Consider the following 25066-nt stretch of genomic DNA (forward strand, 5'->3'; position numbering starts at 1 on the left):
GCCTTTGTGGTCTACTTTGGAGAGAAGGGCGCGTGATCGTTGTCCACGTTCATCATCGTTACCTCAACTTGACATTACTTTCCAGAAAGAATGGTGTAAGGTTCCCTTGAAAACCATACAGGTCCCGTATGTATCCATTACGAGACGACTGGAAGCTGTTTTGATTACTAACAGTTTTCCTACACCGTATTAGGCATCTTAATGTGACGAGTTCTGGTTTTTCCAAATTTTTGTCCACATTGCGTTAACTTACAGCTCCGTTGAAGACTTAAAGAAGACTATAATGTAACGCAGAATCGAGGTTTGAGAAATTTCTCTGATGTACCTGCAAGTAATAACACGCCATTACGATTTAGTTGCGCTGAAATAAAGGAAACACAACGGAGTAGTGGCTATTGGTACGTATTTATAACGATTAACACTTCCGAGATTTCTTGTCTTTGCCACAGGAATCATATCTCCTGAACAATATGTTGTAAAATTGTATAATTTTTCAAGTACATTCAGTAGTATATGTGGATACTATCTAGGAATTTGGTGAAGATATAGTAAAGATGTAATAAATTAAAACGCCCTGCCTGTGAGATTCGGCTCCGTTTCTAAACTGTTAAATCTGGTGTGCCGGCGACGTATACAGCAGTCAGGACGTTCCTCACGATGTGTGAGGTGTCTTCAAAAACGAATGTAGTGTCGGACGAACCTCAGAGCAAATGGAAATTGTCTGTTCACGATATTAGCAAATATCGGCGGAAGTTCCTGCAAGCTATTTGCGACGACACCGCTATTTGCTTGTGATCATGAGAAAATACTCCAAGTCCAGAAACAGGTTCAGGTAATAGATATTTGCGAACAATGGCAGTTGACACTTGGTTAAAGTTTTACGTAGTTGCACATAAACAGACCAACACTCCGACAACACTGACAACTGGGAAGTTCGGCCGCCGAGTTGCAAGTCTTTAGTTGAAGCTAAATTGAGCGACTTGCATGTTTCTGATGGCGAGGACAGTCCCCGAGCGAGAAAATCTCCGAGACGGCCGGGAATCGAAGTCGGGCCCACTGCATGGCAGTCAGACTCGCTACCCAATCCGCTAAGAGAGCGGACACAAGATTATACATAAATTTTCAGGCAAATTCATGTCAGTCACAAGTTTAAATAAAACTTTGATTGATGCTTTGAAAATACAAATGAAGCAAATGTAATTGAACAACGATGTAGGGAAACTAGCATAGAGTAGCAATTTAATGGAAAAATTCCGAGAAGATGAAATAGTCTTCTCAAACGGGAAATCTCGTGTACAGATGAAGGTTTAATCTCTGCGGCGATATAATGTAATCTTTCTGGGACACAAAACACGTCCACCGTAGTAGGTAACACAATAGTAAGACTCTAGACTTACATTCGGGACGACACCAGTTCGGATTTCATCTGGACATAAAAAAAGTTTTCTTTGGTTTCAGTCAACTGCTTAAGAAAACGGCTAGATACTTCTCGTGAAAAGACACGAGAAATTTCCTTCCCAATCCTCATATAGAGATTGTGCTTCTCTGTCTTTAATGACGTCACCGTCGATGAGACGTTAGGCCCTAATTTCGCTTCCTTTCTGTTCCTCGGAACTATCGTCAAAGCCTTGAAATAACACTTCGTGGGATATAAAGTTTTGCCGAGTCTGCAGTATATGCCCATTCTTTGTCAAGGTCCCCAACGAGTCTAAGGTCAAAAATAGGATACAACTGATACCTTTGTGGCGTTGCAATAAAACTTAATCAAGAGATTATACTCTGATCACAATGCAACTGCGAACATGAGTAAACAGTTACGTGTATAATCAACACCACCTAGAGACGTATGACGATACGCTCTCGACGCTACGTAGATTGCGGTAACTCAGTTATAACAGTACTTTGGCAAATGATAGATACCAGGCTGTAAATTTCAGTATGATGAACCATTTGATGTGAAGAAGTTACTTAGAATTACATTTTTCAGAATTTAAACAATTATAAGTCTTTTTTCGTTTTTTTTTTTCAAATACAGGGTGATTTTTCCCCGTGTACAAACTCTAGGGATTAATCGATGAGAGGATGTGGAACAAAAAAGGTCTAATGAACTCATGTCAGGAAATGCATGGTGTCCGTGCTAGAGACCATTTATTCAGTCATACTTTGTTACAAGACTGCAGTCTAATACGAGCTCTACCACGCAGCCACAGTTACAGTATGTGCTAAAAATCGTTTCCATGTGCCTCGACGCATGTGTGTACGCGTCGTAGCACGTTCTGTCTCATACGTTCACATCGGCCATGCTGCATCCGAACAGTGTCGAAGGCGGCATAAATATGCTGCTCCATTGTCTCCACACCTGGAATGGACTCTGCATGCACGATACTTTTCAGATGACCCTATAACCAGAAATCGCACGGGTTGAGATCCGGTGAACGAACAGGCCATGCAACTGGACCACAACGTCCGATCGATGGACCACGGAAGACACGACTGGGATGCGTCCGGAAGTTAACGGCCAGCTGGGCTGAAGGACAATCAAGCAGTAGTGACGCAATCCTTTGAATCATCAGTGGGACGTCTTCCAACATGGAAGGCAAAGTCATCCGCAGGAAACGCCCATAGTTCCGATCCGTTAGGCGATTGGAAGGAAGACTGGGCTCAGCCGGCCTGTGTAGCCGAGCGGTTCTAGGCACCTCAGTCTGGAACTGCGCAACCGCTACGGTCGCAGGTTCGAATCCTGCCTCGGGCATGGATGTGTGTGATGTCCTTAGGTTACTTACGTTTAAGTAGCTCCAAGTCCTATGGGACTGATGACCTCAGATGTTAAGTCCCATAGTGTTCAGAGCCATTTGAAGACTGGGCCCAAAATACCGTCACCAGATATCCCGGTCACACATCCCGGCTACACCAATGCTGATAATTCGCTGTCATTATACCATTGGGGTTCTGCATACTATCCCACAGACGACTGTTATGGAATCTGGTGATATTACTCCGCGTAAAGGTGGCATCATCTGTGAATAGGATGGATGACACATATCCCGGAATCGTGATTGTCTGGTGACAAAACCAGTTATAAAACTGCTCCCGACGTGGGGAATCTGTCGATTGTAACCCCTGCACACACTGTAAGTGATAAGTGTAGTAACAGTTCTCATGGAGAATGTTCCACACGGTCTTTTGGCTTACCCTGTACTGGCAGGACAACTGCCTGGTGCTGACACGGCGGTCACCTTCCACAGGGTTAATCACATTTTCCTCCAAGTCTGATGTCAGAACATTTTGGGTATGTCCTTCATGATTTCCTGCTTCCTGAAATGACCCTGTTTCAGAGAAACGACGAAACACTGCTGCGAACATTGAATGCTGTGGCTATTGTCGTCGGGGATAGCACTACTGATACAACCTTACTGCCCGCCGCCCGTTGCCATTTGCCTTTCTGTAGGTAAACACCATGACGGCAAGCTCTCGATTCGAATACGAGACCATTGTGTACAACGCTGTAGCACATCCACTACAAGATGAGCCAGCATGAGAAGTGTGTCGGACACAACTTTACCAACTATTAAGGCAGGAGAGGGCGCTAGGACATGACGTATGATGAATAGTACCACCCTTTAGGAGGAAACCATGTATACTGTAATTGTGGCTGCATCGTACAGCACGTATTAAACCGCATTCTCCATAACAAAGTATGATTGAATATATGATCTCTAGCATGAAAACCATGTATTTCCGGACATAAGTCCATTAGACCTTTTTTGTTCCGTATCCTGTCATCGATCAGTCCCTTCAGTCTGTACAGGGTCGAAAAAATGACGCTGTACATTGTGCCAAACGTAAAGTAGTGTGCCTAGTTGTACCAGAGTTATACAGTATCACTGATAAGATTCGCGGATGCCCTTTCTGTCCTCACTGTTAGCGAGAAAGAATTTATGAAAGTGGTGAATGGAATGAAGAGTGTAATAAGTACACACAGTGGATTGAGATAAATTGAAGAAAGGCGAAAGTAATGAGGAGTAGCGTGAATGAAATTAATACAGACTTACATGGAGGTGAATCATGCTCTGCGGGAAAACCTAAAAAGAAGAGAATCGATGTGTTAGAGATGTGGTGCTGTAGAAAGATGTTGAAAATGAGGTGGACTGATAAGATAAGAAATGAGAAGATTCTCCGCAGAAGCAGATTGTAGAGGTACAGGTGGAAAACATTGATAAGGATGGAAAATATGCCAGATGTGTTAGTATATGAAGGAATAGCTTCCGGACTAGACGGAGCCTTCATAGGTAAGCAATGGGGAGGAGGACAGGGAATGAAATACACCCAACAAATAGCCGGCCGATGTGGCCGAGCAGTTCTAGGCGCTTCAGTCTGGAACCGCGCGACCGCTACGCTCGCAGGTTCGAATCCTGCCTCGGACACGGATGTGTGTGATGTCCTTAGGTTAGTTAGGTTAAAGTAGTTCTAACTTCTAGGGGACTGATGACCTCAGATGTTAAGTCCCATAGTGCTCAGAACCATTTGCACCATTTGAACCACCAAACAAATAAATGAGGACGGCCGCGCGGGATTAGCCGAGCGGTCTGAGGGGCTGCAGTCATGGACTGTGCGGCTGATCCCGGCGGAGGTTCGAGTCCTCCTTCGGGCATGGGTGTGTGTGTTTGTCCTTAGGATACTTTAGGCTAAGTAGTGTGTAAGCTTAGGGACTGATGACCTTAGCAGTTAAGTCCCATTAGATTTCACACACATTTGAACATTTTGAAATGAGGACGTCGGGTGCAAGTGCTACTCTGGGGCGAAGAGGCTAGATCTAGAGAGAAACTTGTGGGACCTGCATCAAACTAGCCAAACGACTGATGGAAAAACAAGAAAAAGAAAGAAAACAACTTTTAAATATCGTGTCACGTATACATGTCTCTAAGTACAAATTTTCGCTGTCCAGACATCGATGATTTCCATATATCTGCGTTCTATTTTCGTAGTAACTTGATAACCGTACACGTAGCGTAGTGGAGAGTGCTGTACCTAGATAACAGTGTACCAAGGAACACACTCTGCTTCTGGGTCGGTACTTCAGTCTAGTGACTGATTCTAGAATCACATTAAGAATGTGCACTAGAGACCGCCATACTGTTAGAAATATTTGTGTAATAAGTAGAAGTTAAGACATACTTCGTCTGTTGTGCATCATTTTGTACGTTGAAACAGGAAGTGTGTTTAATGTCTTAACAATTTTACCTGTCTTGAAAATGTAAATTTTTCCTAGTTCTCAATAGTTTCAGTTTCAAACCGTGTTTAACTTGTAACAGGATTTTAATAATACTTCTGTTTATTTCGCTATGACTTTTTGATTATTAGTATGTAGTAGAGTAATAATGTGACAGATAGAAGACTAAATACAATATTGAGACGATTTTCCCGACTGCAACGTTTTTAAATTTCAGTAGAATGTTTGTTCCCACGTACATGACCACGTTGCGTTGTACCTTGCAACGTATTTTCACGTACGGAAAGACGTTACTTTTTTGTAGTAATTTTTGTGTTATAAGAAAAAGACAGCTGTTCATAAAAAGTGAATGCCTTCATTTAAAAATGGAGGAAGAAAGTATATTAAACTTCTGTTACAGGGCTGGCCAGAGGCGATAGTCTGCAAAGTGTACCAAAGTACAACACTCTTCTCTGCTATATAGCTCAGGTACATCATTGCAGTGTTTACGATTTAACTTTCATTAAAAGGCATTGGTTCCAATATTGTTTGTAAACAAACAAGAGACCGAAGTGTTTGAGCGGCCATGAAAAAGGTAGTGCTGGGGTGCAATGTAGCTATTGTGATAGATGGTTTCATTGGAGGAAATGTGGCTCTCCGATGCTATTTCATAGTTTGTGTACGACACAGTATAAAAGTTCAAGAGGAGGGAAAAATTAGGGCGCTTATAGTAGAGCTTTACAATACTAGGAAAAAAGTGGAAAGGTTAAGGGGTAGAGGGTAATGAGAACTCGAAAATGATAGCAGAAAATGAGGGCCGCAGAAAGAGAACAGTCTCTGACAGGTTTGTCACTGTCACAAAAAATAGTTTTGCCCTGCTACCTCAGTTAGGTAAAGTAGAGTCTCCAGTGGATGTAGATGTAGCCTAGACACAAGAAGGTTTCAACAGGAAACAAATGTTTACAGAAAAAGTAAGAAAGAAGAGCGAATTCCTGCTGTTAGGTAACAGTCAGAGGAGAGGTGAAGGCCAGTCGTTACATTTAAGTCTTAGCTAAGTGTTAGAGCATCGAGGAAATTTGTACAAAGATTTTGGAAAGTGCCTGATCATGAGTCAATAACAGGTAGTACATTAAACCCATTCATCAATATTCAAATAACGGGCAGAAACACGTATTACATCTACTCAAATCGTAGCTAAATTCAGCTAAACAAATGAGAATAATTTGATCTTTTAACCCTTTAATATTTTGATACAATCCTGGAGTCACTGGAGTAAGGGAAGCAGGTATTTTAAGATAAACTTATATTTCAGGCTATCAGTATTAAAAGAAGTAAATACAATAGAAACGATTCTACCTCAAATACCTGCAGATAAAAAGTAGGTTAAAATAAAGTCGTTGCATCAAAATATTAGGGGGTTGAAAAATAAATCAATGGATATCCGATTGGTTTAGCTGAACTGTAGCCTGTAAGTCGTGTAGATGCAATGCGTTTCTGAACATCGTTTGAATACTGACGGATGGGTTTAATATAACTACCAATTACTACATGTTAGGTGTGTAGAAAGGAAAATTTCTCACATTAAGAAGAATTACAAATACAAAAATATTGATACACATATATTTTGCTGGGGTCATCAGTTTGAAGCTTGTGTTGCAGAAGTAGTTATTCTTGGAACGTTACTAACAATAGTCACAATATACAGAACTCCATCTGGTAACTCTGAGTTATTTATATAAAACTTACTGCAATATTAAACTTCTTGAGCTCCAAACAGAATGAGGTAATATTCCGTGGAGATATTAATTCAATTGTTTTAGCATATCTGTTCTAGAGCTAAATGTGATGACATTGATCATCTCATATACTCTAGCTTCCCTCCTACAGTTTGCATCAAGATCTATGGGATCCAGTAGCATCGTTACTGACAACATTTTTATAGATACAGTTAGACTGCAAACTCATAGTGGAATTCCCACAGTTCATGGCCTTTCAGACCACGATATTCAACTACTGACCTCCAATCTCGGATTGCATGACACAAAGAGAAACAGCTGGAAAACAGCAAAGATAACGAATGAATAGGCATTGAGGAATTAAAAAGAATTGGCAAAATTCAGACTTTGGAAAGGTGTGTGAAACATCCCTGGTGTAACGGAAAACTATAATGTATCCTGTAACATAAACATACGCTACTTTCGAAACTATTTTCCTAAGAAATTTTCCAGTGATAGCAGAGTAAATGTATCTAAGCGCTGGAATACAAGTGGGATCAGGATATCATACAAAAATACTGATGTACTTGGCGTCAGGTACATCGACGATGACAAGTTAAAATCAAATTATCATCTGTACTGTAAAATTGAAAGCAAAGTCGTCATAGCATCAACATGTATGAGTATTCAAGGAAAAATAAGCTCCTCCAGCAACAACAGAAAAACTATTAGCAACATAATAAAAACGAGACAGAAAAACGTGCCAAGAAACTAAACATTTCTGTAAATGTAGATAATGAACTGATCAAAGGTAGCCCAAAAATTGTAGAAAATTAATAACTTTCTTCTGTCATTAGCAGATAATTTAAGTTTGAACACATCTTTAGCAGATAGCCTACAGTTCGTACGAAAACCCTTCCAAAAAATGATAAAATTAAACTTCATCCTACATCTCCAAAATAATATTTTAATCTTACCAACTTCCTTAAATATCAATGTTCAAGTACATTATGACGAAGTCAGTAGCAAATTAATGAAATGTTGTTCAGATGAAATAAATAATGTATTGAGTTACTTATGCAATGAATCATTTCACAGCGGTCTTTTCCCAGAGAGACTTAAACGTACTGTTGATTGTGCGAACCATGATATCCTAAAGCAAAAGTTAAGATATTACAGAATAGTAGGCACAGCAGTATATGGTTCAAGGCACGTTATCACTGAATGTTGACAATACTCAGTACATGGACTTCAGTATGAGGCGCTGTCTCCTCTTCGTCTCAAAGGCGTCAACTCTCTGGTTTGGACGTAATTTTACGAGGGTGAGTCAAATTAAAATCTTAAATTTGTAATAACAAATCGAAATTTCGCGCCGTTTTCCTGTAAGTTGGTAAGCGTGCTACAAACAGCGTGCAGAATGGCCTGTAGTTGGCAGCATAGTGCAGATGCACACATACCGTCGAAGTATCAGTATAAAGATGGCCGCCCCACTTGGGACTTGCACCAGGGGAGAACAGCGTACTGTTATTCGGTTTTTGCGTAGTAGAGGTGTAAAACCTACTGAAATTCATCGACGAATGAAGGTTCCGTACGGTGATGCATGTTTCTCACAGCATCAAGTCTAGGAATGGACTAGGAAGTTCGCAAATATTTCAATTTCAGGGTACAGATACGGCGTTCAAATGCATGAGAAACTACCGAACTGCTAGGAGAATTAAACGAATCATGACGACTGTAGGTAATTTTCTTCATCAACAGTCGTCAAGTAAATTCAAATATTACAGTCGCTGCTTAGTAGTGCATAACTTCAATATAATAGCGAAATACAAAAAGGCCTGCAGAGGGTCGATGCCTCGTGCAGGGAGTGGCAGTTGACGCTCAACATAAGCAAATGAACGTATTGCGAATACATAGACAGAAATACCCTTTACTCTACGATTTCACTTTTGCAGAAAAATCACTGGAAGCAGTTACTTCCATAAAATATCTAGGAATAATGCGTACGGAACGATAAGTAGCTTACAGAACAGTCGCTCGTCAGTTTTGAATTCCCAGCAAATTGGATTGGGAGAGGAAATAGAGAAGATCCAAAGAACAGCAGCAAGTTTCGTTACAGGTTCGTTTAGTAGGCGCGGAAGTGTCACAGAGATGCGCAGTCATCCCAGTGGCAGACACTGCGAGAGAATCGTTCTGCACCACGATATGATGTACTGTCAAAATTCCGAGAGTGTGCATTCCTACAAGAGTCAGCCAATATATTGTCTACTACTACGTATATCTCGCGAAAAAGCCATGAAGATAAAATTAGAAAGATTTGATGGTACACAGAGGCTTACCAAGACTCGCTCTTCCCGCGAATCAGACGCTACTAGAATAGGAAAAGGGGGAAGTGACACCTTGCGGAATATCGTTGTATATATAGATGTAGATTTAATGTTCAGAATTGTTAGATCCTTCGATCCTGCATACAGATCAAATCTGCACTCATTCAATAATCTTCACTTCAACATAAATAGTCTGTAAATTCAATTACAAAAAAAAAGATCCTTACACCAAGAAGGAGTTGTACGACGTAAACCTTTGAGATCCGACATAGTGTGTTGATTTTAGTCAAGAATGGCTGTAAGACGACGAAGACGCCATTATCAGCAGCTCACTGAATTTTAATGAGGTCGTGTAATTGGTCTAGGAGAGGATGGATGTTTCATGGGCGAGACTGCAGATAGCTGGCACGACGCAGGAAGGTACGGTCAGAAGAAGACCAGGTTCCAGAGCGCCACATGGCATTACCGAGAGGGAAGGCTATCGTGATCGGGAAATGGCTCTGCCGCATCGCACTGCTTCTGCAGCAGCCGTTCGAGCAGCAGTTGTCACCCCGCTGACACAACGTACCGTTGTAAATTGGTTACTTTTGGGACATCTACATCTACATCAACATGATTACTCTGCAATTCACATTTAAGTGCTTGGCAGAGGGTTCATCGAACCACAATCATACTATCTCCCTACCATTCCACTCCCGAACAGCGCGCGGGAAAAACGAACACCTAAACCTTTCTGTTCGAGCTCTGATTTCTCTTATTTTATTTTGATGATCATTCCTACCTATGTAGGTTGGGCTCCGAGCCAGACGCCCTGTAGCGTATATACCACTGACTCCAAACTACCGGTGTTTCAGACTTCAGTGCTGTCAACAAAGAGCTCATTGGAGGGCGGAGAGGAGGTTAGTTAGGTTTTCTGATGAAAGCCGTTGATGGCTGTGTGTTGGTTAGAAGGCCGCCAGGTGAGCTCCTGCAATCAGCCTGCCTGCGGCCTAGATACACTGAACCAACACTCGGAGTTATGGTCTGGAGTGCGATTTCGTATGACAGCACGAGCACACTCGTGGTTATCCCATACATCTTGTCTGCAAATTTGCAGACCAGTCTATTGTGCTGCCATTCATGAACAGCATTCCAGAGTTTTTTTCCCAACACGATAACACTCGCCCACATACCACTATTGTAACCCAACATGCTCTACAGTGTGTCGTCGTTAGGCAACTCCAGCGTCATACACAGGCAGCATTAACCGTCCCTGTATTGACCGACCAAGTGCAACAGGCATGGAACTTCATCTCACAAACTGACATCCGGTACCTGTACTACAAAGCATGCACGTTTGCATGCTTGCATTCAACATTCTGGAGCTTAAACCCGATATTAATTTACCACCTAAATATGTTACCTAGGCAAATATATTCTGTAAATTACGTTACTGCACATTCATTATTTATTAATGCTGGGATATTTTCCATCAGTCTACCTCACTTTCTTCTCTTAGTACAAAATTAAAACATATTTCTTGAAACATTCGACACTCGTCGTGCAATAAATCGTAGTATTATTCTTCAAAAAGATTTAATGGTGACGTTAATTACAGGCATTTACTCACGTTTAAACTCGGGCGTTTATTAATTTATTAGTAATATGGATGCAACCTTTCTAACATCTACAGAAAATGTGATCAACTACCATACATCGTAACTGGTAACAAGATATAAAATTAAGCCAATTGTTTACGTGGAGCGAACGCAGACAATATGTCTACGTAACTTTGATGCGCTACGACAAATTAAGGGGAGAATAGTTGTTTGATGACTTCAGAGAGTTAGTAGGCAGATACAGGAGGAACAATACATCGAGATACTACCATGAGCAGCTTGACGGGATATTTCAAAGCTGGCCGCTGTGGCGGAACAATTCTAAGCACTTTAGTCCGGAACCACGCGGCTGCTACGGTCGTAGGTTTAAATCCTGCCTCGGGCATCGATGTGTGTGATGTCCTTAGTTAGGTTTAAGTAATTCTAAGTCTAGGGGACTGATGACATCAGATGTTAAGTCCCATAGTGGTTAGAGGCATTTGAACCACTTTTGATATTTGAAAAACATGAGAAACCGGTAGAGAATTTTGTAGACCGCATTCGCAAAACTAATATGAGCTAACTGACGATGACAATACTAATAATGCCATATTACAGGAAGCCGGCAGAGAGAACTCGATACGGTTTACCGTGTTTACGTCAGAAATGTCGCATAGAGTTCGCATGGAATTCCCAAATCTCTGGACGAAGCAGTAGTAACCGCAACAGCCCACTTGCTGGAGTCGACCACGGAAAAGGAATTGATATCTAACACACATATCAGCTGTTTTAGATGTGGTCATTCATGTCACATGAAATGTAATTGCAGAGATCGACAGAGTTGGGGATGTAAACGTTTTGGAAATTTTATGATCAACCATTCACAGAGACGGGGAGGTGGTTACAGTGTGGACCTTGTAACCCGCTGTTAAATTGGATAGGTGCCGGTGTGTCCACTCTACAATGCTCCCAGTGAGAATTAGCACAGGTTGCCCCTGGCAGACTTTACTCTAACCGGTTAGGTGTTAAGTATCGGCAGCAAGTATCATGGAATAACCAGAACTGAACCCACCATATTGGAAATTAAGCTGCATAGATGGGGGTTATATTGATTCACTAGGTTTCACTTGCTAAGATTTTGTGTGGAGGTTAGTGTATAAGTTCTCCCAGCGGTTGGCAGTGGCTGTGAAGTCATACTCAATTCAGATCTCCGCATTTCTCATCACACTGAAGTTAGAAAGGATATTGTAGAAGTAGATGGAAGACCATTTCATCTTGTTTTTATTGCAGGAGTTCAGGATTGTCTGAGGGCTCACCACAAGACCATAGGCAGCTAGCTAAACTCTGTACAAGGCCCCTTAAAGTCAGTTTATAGGATATCATACTGAAAGGTAATGGAAAATTAATGTGCTTTGACGTAGGAGCTGGTCTGCCAGATAACTCTTTGAGTAAAGTTGAGCCTTTGAATGAGAATGAAAAATGAGAGAAAACACAATGTTTTACGTGACATAGTTTGTCTTGTTAATGGGAAACTGAGGAAGGCAAAGCCGTGCCTGTCAGCATTGATGACGTTAGGTCTGAAGAGGTGAAGTAATCAGATAGTACTCTGACAGTCAGCTTAAAAGCACTGAATGAAGATGGATTAGATAGAGATTGCACGTCAATGTATGCTAATGCCAAAAGAGTTGGTCACTTCAATCACAGTGAGGAGAAAAGTTTCAAATCAAGGGGTAGGAGATTATCGAGAGAATATTAGCAAAATATGCTGAGTTATTTGATCCTCCTGGACCATTGCATGTCACGCCACTAATTTATCGTCACATTCTCAATGGTAATGAGTTGCTTGTCTGTAAGAAACCTTATAGAGTTCTGCAGAATTTTCAAAATGTTGTGGTGGGGTGTTCACAACGGGAACTTCGAGATGGGTCATGAAAGAAAGTAATAGCCACTGGTCCACACCAATTGTCATTGTCCCAAATAAATCATCAGATGGCAGTAAAGGATATAGGTATGGTTGTGACTACGATTATTAAAGAGAGAAAGCAGTTTAATATAACAAAGGCCTTAGATATTCTTGTACAGTGTCGTTACTTTACAACTGTGGACCTACAAAGTAGGTATCGTTAATTACAGGTAGGTGCCAGAAGGTCCTCTAAAAACAGCATTCTCAACACCATCTCTTTATTATCAATATTATCGCATGCAATTTTGACTGAAAAATATGGCAGCAACCTAGATGGTGTATTACGAGGATTAAAACCACAGGAGTACACGGTCTATTTAGACAGTATCATTATGTTCTCCAAGGCTATCCAGGAGCATATAACGTATTTACATAAAGTCTTTGGCCATTTACATACAGCACAATGAACACTCAACACAGAAAATTGCCATTTCGTGTTAAAATAAATCCATTACTTGGGCGATATTGTTGGCCAGCAAGGTGTGCACACCAATCTGTGACTTGTTGATGCTGTCAAAAATTTCCTGACACCCACTACAAGAAGGATCTGCAGTCATATCTGGGCCTACCCAATTTTTGTAGAAAATTTATTCCAAATTTCACTGAAACTGTAAGACCACTCACATAATTATTGACAAAAAGGAGCGAAATTTCAATGGTCTCCAGATTGTGAAACAGCATTTGTAAAACTAAAAGTTTTATTGACCTCTAGTACAGTTCTCGGTTTTTCAGATTACCGAAAATAGTTTGTACTATTATGTGATTCTAGCAATTTTCCCTTTGGTTTCATATTACGCCAGGAGGTAAATGGACAAGGACGTCCCATAGCCTGTGTGTCGAGGCAAATTAGTAAGACTGAAAAAATTTGTTTGACAACTGAGAATGAAACGCTAGTGCTAATGTAAGGAGTAAGTTATTTCCACTGTTATTGGTATGGACAATGTTTTAAAGTAATAACTAATCAAACGGCACTGAAATAGGCAGTACGACTTAAATATTGAACAAGTAGTTTAATTAGATGGGTGTTATGACAGGGTGAATTCGATTTTGAGGTTGTATGTCGACTGGGTAAATTGCACAGAAACACAGATGATGGCAGTCCAAAAATATGGACGGTGGAATGTGCCGGGGTCGACGTGAGAGAATGGAAGGAAACAAAAAGTGGTGATCCAAATTGTCAGCAGTTTGCTAAGCAGCCACAATTCAGCACAGGAGGCAGAGTGGTGCACAGCAAGACAAGATGTGTGCTACACACAACTGTACTAGCAAAGTTATAAAACAAGTTGTTGACGTAGGTTATTGAGGCAGGATCTTGATTGAGTTCTAGCCAGGCATAGCGACCGCCATGACAGAGAAAGCAGAGTTGCACAAAATTATTGGTGAATTCATTTCAGATGATTGCCATAGATGTACTCAGACCATTGGCTCAAACACCGGCAGCAAAGCGTTAGGTGCTAACAATAATCGATAATTTTCCACATTTCGTGTCCTTGATAACAATACCTAAGCAGCAGGCAGAAATCGTTGACAAACGATGGTTTGCCACTAGATACTAATGTTTCAAACACCTGAGACAGTGATAATTTTATGTCATATTTAACAAAACAATTGTCCAGATTATTATACGTTGAGAAACTCAGGACTAGTGCATTACACTCTTAGACAAACAGACGAACTGAAAGTGTCCACTATGAAACTGGAAAAGTGTTGAGCTACTACGAGAGCTATTCGGTAAGTAAGGAACGATTGGTCGCAAAATGGAAACCACCGTGAAAATCAAAACTGTCTTATCCACAGCAGTTAGTTACACCTTACAGCTACTCCTCTACATAGTCGCCGCTCCGAATTCGACATTTGTCGTAGCTTTGTACCAACTTTGCAATACCCTTGTGATAGAAGGTAGCCTCCTGTGTTTCCCTACAATTTTCTGCGCTTTATTGAAGCTCGTTGTCTGTTCCAAAATCTTTTCTCCATAGCCAATGCTGAGCGACCGGTACGGTCGCAGGTTCGAATCCTGCCTCGGGCATGGATGTGTGTGACGTCCTTAGGTTAGTTAGGTTTAATTAGTTCTAAGTTCTAGGTGACTGATGACCTCAGAAGTTAAGTCGCATAGTGCTCAGAGCCATTTGAACCATAGCCAATGGTTCATTTGAGTAGAGATGAAAATCAAGGGGATTCAAGTCCAGGCTGTATGGAGGATTACCAAACACTTCCACCGAAAACGTTGCAGAAGCATCCTCTTCGCCCTTGCAGTGTGTGGCCGAGAAATTTTATGTAGAAAGAAATGCATGATATTTACGTTGTGTGAGGTTGCATGAAATCAGGCAAAATCTCTCTGCCGACCTCCCACACTTGGTGGGAGATACTATTTAGTACTTCCAGCTACTTCTCTAGTCGCTCACTGTGTGCTCAGAACTGAGAAGGGCGACGTGACGCAATATACTGGCATACTAGAGACACTGCCCAACACATCTGTGCAAAGTTTCATCGGATTTTTACTATGGTTTGCATTTCATGACTGATCTTTTCTTACTTTCCGAATAGCATTTGTACTTAAGAGTCATCAAGCCTGGGACGCTCTACTCCCTTATGTAGTGGCGGCATATAACTCACAAATTCATGAGAGTACAGGCTTATCCTCCTATGAGGTTGTTTTCAGTCAGAAAATTCCGTCCTCTTTTGAGCTATGTAAGACCCCCCCCCCAGGATAAAATATGCCAGTAGTAAAATTTTTCTCGAAAAAGTTTAAAAAATATTTGGCGCCGGGTTAAAAAGATGAAAACTAAATCCTTGGAACGATAGAAAATTACCCACATCTAAAAAGCAAGTATCCTGTCAGACAGTGGGTTATGCTAAGTAGTCACTATGTACTAAATGGAAAGATTAAAAAATTTGTTATTTGTTACAAGCAACACTATCAAATGACAGAAATGTTGTCAGCTATTGATATTAAAATACAACTTCCAAAGCACTTCACAGTGATCCATCTAAGTCATGTTCATCCTTTTAAAAATGGAACTGCAGTGGCCTTGCCTTCATTTCTGACGGCAGCTTCGGGACGAGGATGGTTGGGGGGAGGGCAAAAAGGAAAAGAAGGATAACATTAGGTAAGAAAAATTATTATAGTTATTTCGACAAAACGCTATGCGGTTAGGCCACGAGCAGAAATAAGAAGCTAGCAAGAAGATTGCAAGATAACTGGAGACACAATATGTATGTGAATTTATGTATTTACTTTCTAGGTTTATGTGTGTATAGGTGCTATGATTATGTTTATTTTTATGAAAGAGGCTGTCGAGTAAGTGTAGAGGGAACATTTTGTTCATGTACTAGGCGAAGGATCTTTTGAGCAGCATCTTTATTTGCAATGTCTTTAACGGTTGTAGAAACTTAGTGCTTTGGCTGACACGAGAACGTCAGTGCTGCGTGGTATTTTATGCTTATTAATTTGTAAAGAGTACACTTCTGTTTGATGTGAAAGTAGTACCATTCGGTGCAGGCTTGTAACAGCAGGTACGTTGCCTCTGAACTCGAGTGTGCATTAGTCGTGAGCCTTTAACTTCAGGGAAAAGATTTTTTTGCTATATCAGTTTCTTCAAGAAAGATGATTCGTAATATTAGCCAGAGAGCTCTACACATTGCTCTCCATTTTGGAATTACCGAACTGTTGACAAGGGCCAATGACAATCTGCCCTACAGGATGGGTACACACCATTCCAAGGTCGGGTGTTTACCTTATACCTTCCCAGAAATCTCTACATCTACATCTACATCTACATTTATACTCCGCAAGCCACCCAACGGCGTGTGGCGGAGGGCACTTTACGTGCCACTGTCATTACCTCCCTTTCCTGTTCCAGTCGCGTATGGTTCGCGGGAAGAACGACTGTCTGAAAGCCTCCGTGCGCGCTCTAATCTCTCTAATTTTACATTCGTGATCTCCTCGGGAGGTATAAGTAGGGGGAAGCAATATATTCGATACCTCATCCAGAAACGCACCCTCTCGAAACCTGGCGAGCAAGCTACACCGCGATGCAGAGCGCCTCTCTTGCAGAGTCTGCCACTTGAGTTCGTTAAACATCTCCGTAACGCTATCACGATTACCAAATAACCCTGTGACGAAACGCGCCGCTCTTCTTTGGATCTTCTCTATCTCCTCCGTCAACCCGATCTGGTACGGATCCCACACTGATGAGCAATACTCAAGTATAGGTCGAACGAGTGTTTTGTAAGCCACCTCCTTTGTTGATGGACTACATTTTCTAAGGACTCTCCCAATGAATCACAACCTGGTACCCGCCTTACCAACAATTAATTTTATATAATCATTCCACTTCAAATCGTTCCGCACGCATACTACCAGATATTTTACAGAAGTAACTGCTACCAGTGTTTGTTCCGCTATCATATAATCATACAATAAAGGATCCTTCTTTCTATGTATTCGCAATATATTACATTTGTCTATGTTAAGGGTCAGTTGCCACTCCCTGCACCAAGTGCCTATCCGGACGGAATGTCCTAAAGAGATAATCACACAGAAAAGAAATTTTCCAAAGGATAGAATTACATTGATTATACTCTGTGGTAAACCCACTGATAACCATTTTTACTTACTAGGAGCAAGGACGTTACAGTGGTGCACAGAGAGTAGAACAGCAAGGTCTAGGTTTAGAGATGAATGGCACCCTATGCAATATTTCCAGATAAACTTTACGATTACTTGCAACCATCACTGGAAACACCACCATAAATATCAGCCACACATTAATTTACCTAACCAGACCTGCTGTTGGAGATCCCATCCTCTGAAAACCTGACTTATTTGAATAGCAATTTAGACTCGACACTGTTCGCCTACATGTATCAGATGTTAGCTATGCAAAATGTCCACATAGCAATGGAGCAGCGTCAAGAGCATGTAAGAAGGTATGGTACAGAATATCATCACCAACTTAAAACTGTAGCAAATGTTTGCACGATTTTGCCCATAACTGTTGTTGCTTACAAACAGCTCAAGCAGAAAACTGGACAAATTCCATCCTTGTGAACGTTCAAACTACAGGTTTATACCACTAATGACAGAAACAACGAGGAACAGTCTGTCAAAAGACAGAATCAATAATGAACAATAAACACAGTGATACCATACAGCACTACCTGTGTTATTCTGATTGGGTTGCCAAATTGCTTATGCATGTCCAAAGTAACTTTGCATTGTAATCATAATAATACAGGCACTGAATTATCGTGAGCCGATCGTTGTGACCGAGCGGTTCTAGGCGCTTCAGTCCGGAACCGCGCTGATGCTACAGTCGCAGGTTCGAATCCTTCCTCGGGCACGGATGTGTGTGATGTGCTTAGGCTAGTTAGGTTTAAGTAGTTCTAAGTATAGGGGCTGATGACCTCAGCAGTTAAGTCCCATAGTGCTCAGAGCCATTTTTTTTCTGCAGTATCTTGTTTATCTGCCGATACCGGCCGAGCGACCTGTACGGGAATACACATCATGGTTCAAATGGTTCAAATGGCTCTGAGCACTATGGGACTTAACAGCTATGGTCATCAGTCCCCTAGAACTTAGAACTACTTAAACCTAACTAACCTAAGGACATCACACAACACCCAGTCATCACGAGGCTGAGAAAATCCCTGACCCCGACGGGAATCGAACCCGGGAACCCTGACGCGGACACATAATGGACGTACGAGTACATGTCGCAGACGCTTGGTTGACGACATATGGAAGTTTCGGTCTGACCGTGAGTCGTGCACGGATACCCAAAATGATAAGGCGACCGCTCGCCATAAACGGGAAATCCAAGTTCGAATCTCGTCTTCATTTCATTCTACAGATGATGGTTGTCCTCATTCGCAATTGCGAATTCAATTAATGTATAAACACCATGTGTGTGCCAAGTCCTAATTAAGTCGCAAAAGAAGTGTAAATTGGGTAAACGACCAAGTGTCACTGTAAGTGAAGTAAAGTATAAATACTCGTAAATGAATCCGTGCTTACCTTACAGCCAGTTTTCAACAAGAATCCAGAGAGCTAGATTTTTCTTAGGGGGCCAGGGGAGAGGGGGCGTAGGCGAGAGTGTAACGTGACAGATCATAGCACTGTTTAGAGCTTGAGACAGAGTGCCAGGATGCGAACATTGGCCAGCGTCAGACGGTTCCCTGCTTGTTCAGCAACTTCAACAAGTGAAAGACGCTTCCATGTCGTCACACTTCCATGTGTCAATGGCCTGGGATGCTGATCCACGTTCAGGAAGTTTCTACAACTTTACTGACTAACGCGTGACGACACTGGACCTCGGTCATCGGCCTGTGTTCCAGACATTCCCGCGTGACACAGAAATGTGACCTCTTCTGCAAATTCAGCCTTGAGCAACTCTGAACCAGGAGGTGGTACTCGAACAACTAGGCAGTAACTCGTAGCTATCACCGTCAAGGCGGAGCAGGAGATCGGCGTAACAAGAGACGCCGTGACGCCGAGTTTGCTGCTCTCGCCATCGACACTAACAGCATAAACATTTAATGAATTTTAATTAACAGCAGTACAGGGTTTCTTGTATCCACGATCTGCCTTCTATCATGCACTAGTACCCACCTTCGGCAGAGAATCACTGCCCACACCTAACAAACCTGGACACCTAGTTATACTGCTAAACTCCGAGCTTACAAGAAAATTTCATAAGATCGTACACATTGTTGTAACGCGCCATGTACTGGGAGAATGACCTGTAGGGATAGGTCACTTGTAGGGTATCTGACGCGCTGGAAACGTATATGGTACTCGACAGCAATAGACAACTAGCAGACTTCATGTGTATGATTTCATGCAAGTCCGCAGCTCGTGGTCGTGCGGTAGCGTTCTCACTTCCCGCGCCCGGGTTCCCGGGTTCGATTCCCGGCGGGGTCAGGGATTTTCTCTGCCTCGTGATGACTGGATGTTGTGTGATGTCCTTAGGTTAGTTAGGTTTAAATAGTTCTAAGTTCTAGGGACTGATGACCATAAATGACAAGTCCCATAGTGCTCAGAGCCATTTGAACCATTTGATTTCATGCAACTTTAATAAAGGACAGACTGAGATAAGGCAACAGTTGGAACAAGTCTAACAAACATGTTAACCTTTTCGCAGAGGCATTTTGTGGCGTTCTTCTGATACGGAGTTCACTGGAATGTGAACTGCTAAATTGAACATAATTTCATAAAGATTTCTTGAGTGGTGTGAGACTGTTAATGACACATTTGGTGATTTCTATTGCATTCCGTACTACATCTAGCCATGCAGAACGCATTTTCTTTTTCTATGTCTTTCCAGGATGCAGCCATAGATTATGGCAACTTTATTACGGACCATTTACACTGTCGTGGCTGCTTTTTTCCCAACCAGACATGTAGAACTGTTAGAACAATAGCCTACCTACCATACAAGATGAAAACTGTGGTGTCACCGCCAGACACCACACTTGCTAGGTGGTAGCCTTTAAATCGGCCGCGGTCCATTAGTATACACCGGACCCGCGTGTCGCCACTGTCAGTGATAGCAGACCGAGCGCCACCACACGGCAGGTCTAGAGAGACGTCCTGGCACTCGCCCCATTTGTACAGCCGACTTTGCAAGGAAAGGTTCACTGACAACTACGCTCTCATTTGCCGAGACGATAGTTAGCATAGCCTCCAGCTACGTCATTTGCTACGACCTAGCAAGGCGCCATTACCAGTTATTATTGCTATTATACTTCTGTTTCATCAAGAGCGATGTTCTACAATTATGAATTAAAGTTAAATATTCCACAAGCTATGTACTATTTTTGGCTACTATAATTCCCGTCATTGTTCCAGACTTCACCCCAGTCAGCGTGTAATTAAACGCGTGCATTTCGGCCTCCTCAAGAAAAACAGTGTTGGCTCTTCTGCCAACACTACAATAAACCATGTCATAGTGGTATAAACCACCCCCCCCCCACCCCACCCCCCTGAACTATGGGTTTTGCCGTTGTTGGGGAGGCTTGCATGCCTCGGCGATACAGATGGCCGTACCGTAGGTGCAACCATAACGGAGAGGTGTCTGTTGAGAGGTCAGACAAACGTGTGGTTCCTGAAGAGGGACAGCAGATTTTCAGTAGTTACAAGGGCAACAGTCTGGATGATTGACTGATCTGGCCTTGTAACACTAACCAACATGGCCTTGCTGTGCTGGTACTGCGAACGGCTGAAAGCAATGGGAAACTACAGCCGTAATTTTTCCCGAGGGTATGCAGCTTTACTGTGTGGTTAAATGATTATGGCGTCCTCTTGGATAAAATATTCCGGAGGTAAAATAGTCCCCCATTCGGATCTCCGGGCGGGGACTACTCAGGAGGACGCCATTATCAGGAGAAACAAAACTGGCGTACTACGGATCGGAGCGTGGAATGTCAGATCCCTTATTCGGACAGGTAGGTTAGAAAATTTAAAAAGGGAAATGGGTTACACATAATGGGATTTAGTGATGTTCGGTGGCAGGATGAACAAGACTTCTGGTCAGGTGAACACAGGGCTACAAGTACAAAATCAAATAGGGGCAGTGCAGGAGTAGGTTTTATAATGAATAAAAAAATATGAGCGCCGGTAAGGTACTACAAACAGCATAGTGAACGCATTATTGTGGCCATGATAGATACGAAGCCCACGACTACCACAGTAGTACAAGTTTACATGCCAGCTAGCTCCGCAGATGACAAAGAGATTGATGAAATGTATGATGAGATAAAAGAAATTATTCAGACAGTGAAGGGAGACGAAAATTTAATATTCATGGGTGACTGGAATTTGATAGCAGGAAAAGGAAGAGGAGGAAACATAGTAGGTGAATATGGAATGGGGGTAAGGAATGAAAGAGGAAGTCGCCTCGCAGAATTTTGCAGAGAGCATAACTTAATCATAGCTAACACTTGGTTCAAGAATCATGAAAGGAGGTGGTATACATGGAAGGTACGTGGAGATACTGGAAGGTTTCATATAGATTATATAATGGTAAGACAGAGATTTAGGAACTAGGTTTTAAATTGTAAAACATTCGCAGGTGCAGATGTGGACTCTGACCACAATGTATTGGTTATGAACTGTAGATTAAAAATGAAGAAACTGCAAAAAGGTGGGAATTTGAGGAGATGGGACGTGGATAAACTGACAGAACCAGAGGTTGTAGAGAGTTTCAGGGGGAGCATTAAGGAACGATTGACAAGAATGGGGGAAAGAAATACAATAGAAGAAGAATGGGTAGCTTTGAGAGATGAAATAATGAAGGCAGCAGAGGATCAAGTAAGTAAAAAGACGAGGGCTAGTAGAAATCCTTGGGTAACAGAAGAAATATTGAATTTAACTGATGAAAGGAGAAAATATAAAAATTCAGATAAGATAGATACTGCCTACAGGAAAATTAAAGAGACCTTTGGAGAAAAGAGAGCCACTTGCATGAATATCAAGAGGTCAGATGGAAACCCAGTTCTATGCAAAGAAGGGAAAGCAGAAAGGTGGAAGGAGAATATAGAGGGTCTATGCAAGCACGATATACTTGAGGACAATATTATGAAAATGGAAGAGGATGTAGATGATGATAAAATGGGAGATATGGTACTGCGTGAAGAGTTTGACTGAGCACTAAAAGACCTAAGTCGAAATAAGGCCCGGGAGAAGACAACATTCCATTAGAACTACTGATAGCCTTGGGAGTGCCAGCCCTGACAAAACTATACCATCTGGTGAGCAAGATGTATGAGACAGGCGAAATACCCTCAGACTTCAAGAAGAATATAATAATTCCAATCCCAAAGAAAGCAGGTCTTGACAGATGTGAAAATTACCGAACTATCAGTTTAATAAGACACGGCTGCGAAATACAAACACAAATTCTTTGCAGACGAATGGAAAAACTGGTAGAAGCTGACTTCGGGGAAGATCAGTTTGGATTCCGCAGAAATGTTGGAACACGTTAGGCAATACTGACGCTATGACTTATCTTAGAAGATAGATTAAGGAAAGGTAAACAAACGGTTCTAGCATTTGTAGACTTAGAGAAAGCTTTTGACATTGTTGACTGGAATACTCTCTTTCAAATTCTGAAGGTGTCAGGGGTCAAATACAGGTAACTAAAGGCTATTTCCAATTTGTACAGAAACCAGATGGCAGTTATAAGAGTCGAGGGGCACGAAAGGGAAGCAGGGGTTGGAAATGGAGTGAGACAGGGTTGTAGCCTATCCTCGATGTTATTCAATCTGTATACTGAGCAAGCAGTAAAGGAAACAAAAGAAAAATTAGGAGTAGGTATTGAAATCCATGGAGCAGAAGTTAAAACTTTGAGGTTCGCCGATGACATTGTAATTCTGTCAGAGGCAGCAAAGGATCTGGAAGACATCTACATCTAGATCTACATCCATACTCCGCAAGCCACCTGACGGTGTGTGGCAGAGGGTACCTTGAGTACCTCTATCGGTTCTCCCTTCTATTCCATTCTCGTATTGTTCGTGGAAAGAAGGATTGTCGGTATGCCTCTGTGTGGGCTCTAATCTCTCTGATTTTATCCTCATGGTCTCTTCGCGAGATATACGTAGGAGGGAGCAATATGCTGCTTGCAGAGCAGTTGAACGGAATGGACAGTGTCTTGAAAGGTCGATGTAAGATGAACATCAACAAAAGCAAAACGAGGATAACGGAATATAGTCGAATTAAATCGGGTGATACTGAGGGAATTAGATTTGGAAATGAGACACTTAAAGTACTAAATGAGTTTTGCTATTTGGGGAGCAAAATAACTGATGATGCTCGAAGTAGAGAGGATTTGAAATGTAGACTGACAATGGAGAGGAAAGCGTTTCTGAAGAAGAGAAAGTTGTTACCATCGAGTATAGATTTAAGTGTCAGGGAGTCGTTTCTGAAAGTATTTGTATGGAGTGTAGCCATGTATGGAAGTGAAACGTGGACGCTAAATAGTTTAGACAAGAAGAGAATAGAAGCTTTCGAAATGTGGTGCTACAGAAGAATGCTGAAGATTAGATGGTTAGATCACATAGCTAATGAGGAGGTACTGAATAGAATTGGGTAGAAGAGAAATTTGTGGTACAACTTCACTACATGAAGGGATCGGTTGGTAGGACATGTTATGAGGCATCAAGGTATCACCAATTTAGTATTGGGGGTAGCGTGGTTGGTAAAAATAGTGTAGCGAGACCAAGACATGACTACACTCAGCAGATTCAGAAGGATGTAGGTTGCAGTAGGTACTGGGAGATGAAGAAGCTTGCATAGGATAGAGTAGCTATAGAACTGCTTCAAACCAGTCTCAGGACTGAAGACCACAACAACAACAGTGGTATAAGCAGCAACCACTCAACGTTATTGTCAAAATGTCCTCAAACGTCAACCCTCCTAAACACAATTTGGATTTCACTGAGTACCATCTCATCTCTCATTGACCACCTTCTTTTAACCCATTTGTATTGATTTATCTGTGAGTGGACATTTGATACCATCTGTGGGTACCTAATTACTGAATACTTGTACCTCCAATCATCTTGCATGTCAGTTGTAAACCAATGACATATGAGGTTGATGGTATTAACAACCTCTTTTCTGTAAGTTATTTAAAATATTTGTATAAAAGCCCAAGATACATGTTGGGAACATAATGTGTCTGATGTAAACACTCTGGAGGTACCTATTATACCTGAACTTCAGGAGCCGAAGAAAATGAAGAAAGAGAAAAAAATGCGATTAAGGCGTTTCTTTGCTAAGTATGTTGGTTGAAAGGCATCTACAAAATATATCGAGAGCTTCAGAGTAATCAAATTTTTAATACATCCGTGACTTCCTGTGGGCATGAGCGGACGGATATAAATCAGTGAGAACAAGTTAATTGTTAATCAGTCATTACAGAAATGTAAAAGGAAAGTTAAAGTTTAGTATTCCGTCCACAACGAAGTCATTAGGGATGGATCAGAAACAGGAACTGTATATGCATGGAGAAAGAAATCATCCGCGTCTTTTTTAAAGGATCGACATAGCATTCGTCTTCAGTGAACCAGTGAATTTGCAGAAACGTAAATCTAGAGTCAGACCCTTTTTCTCCCTAATGCGAATGCAGTGCATAACCACAACGCCAACCTTCTCGGTGGGTCACTACAACAAAAGTACTAAAGTATGAGAAAGAAGATGGGGTAAAAATGGGCATTATTCTTAATTAAACCGTCCCAGCACTTTCCGAAAGTGACTTAGAGAAAGCACGAAAATCCTC

Source organism: Schistocerca americana, chromosome X (genome assembly GCF_021461395.2).
Source record: "Schistocerca americana isolate TAMUIC-IGC-003095 chromosome X, iqSchAmer2.1, whole genome shotgun sequence".
NCBI lineage: Eukaryota > Metazoa > Arthropoda > Insecta > Orthoptera > Acrididae > Schistocerca > Schistocerca americana.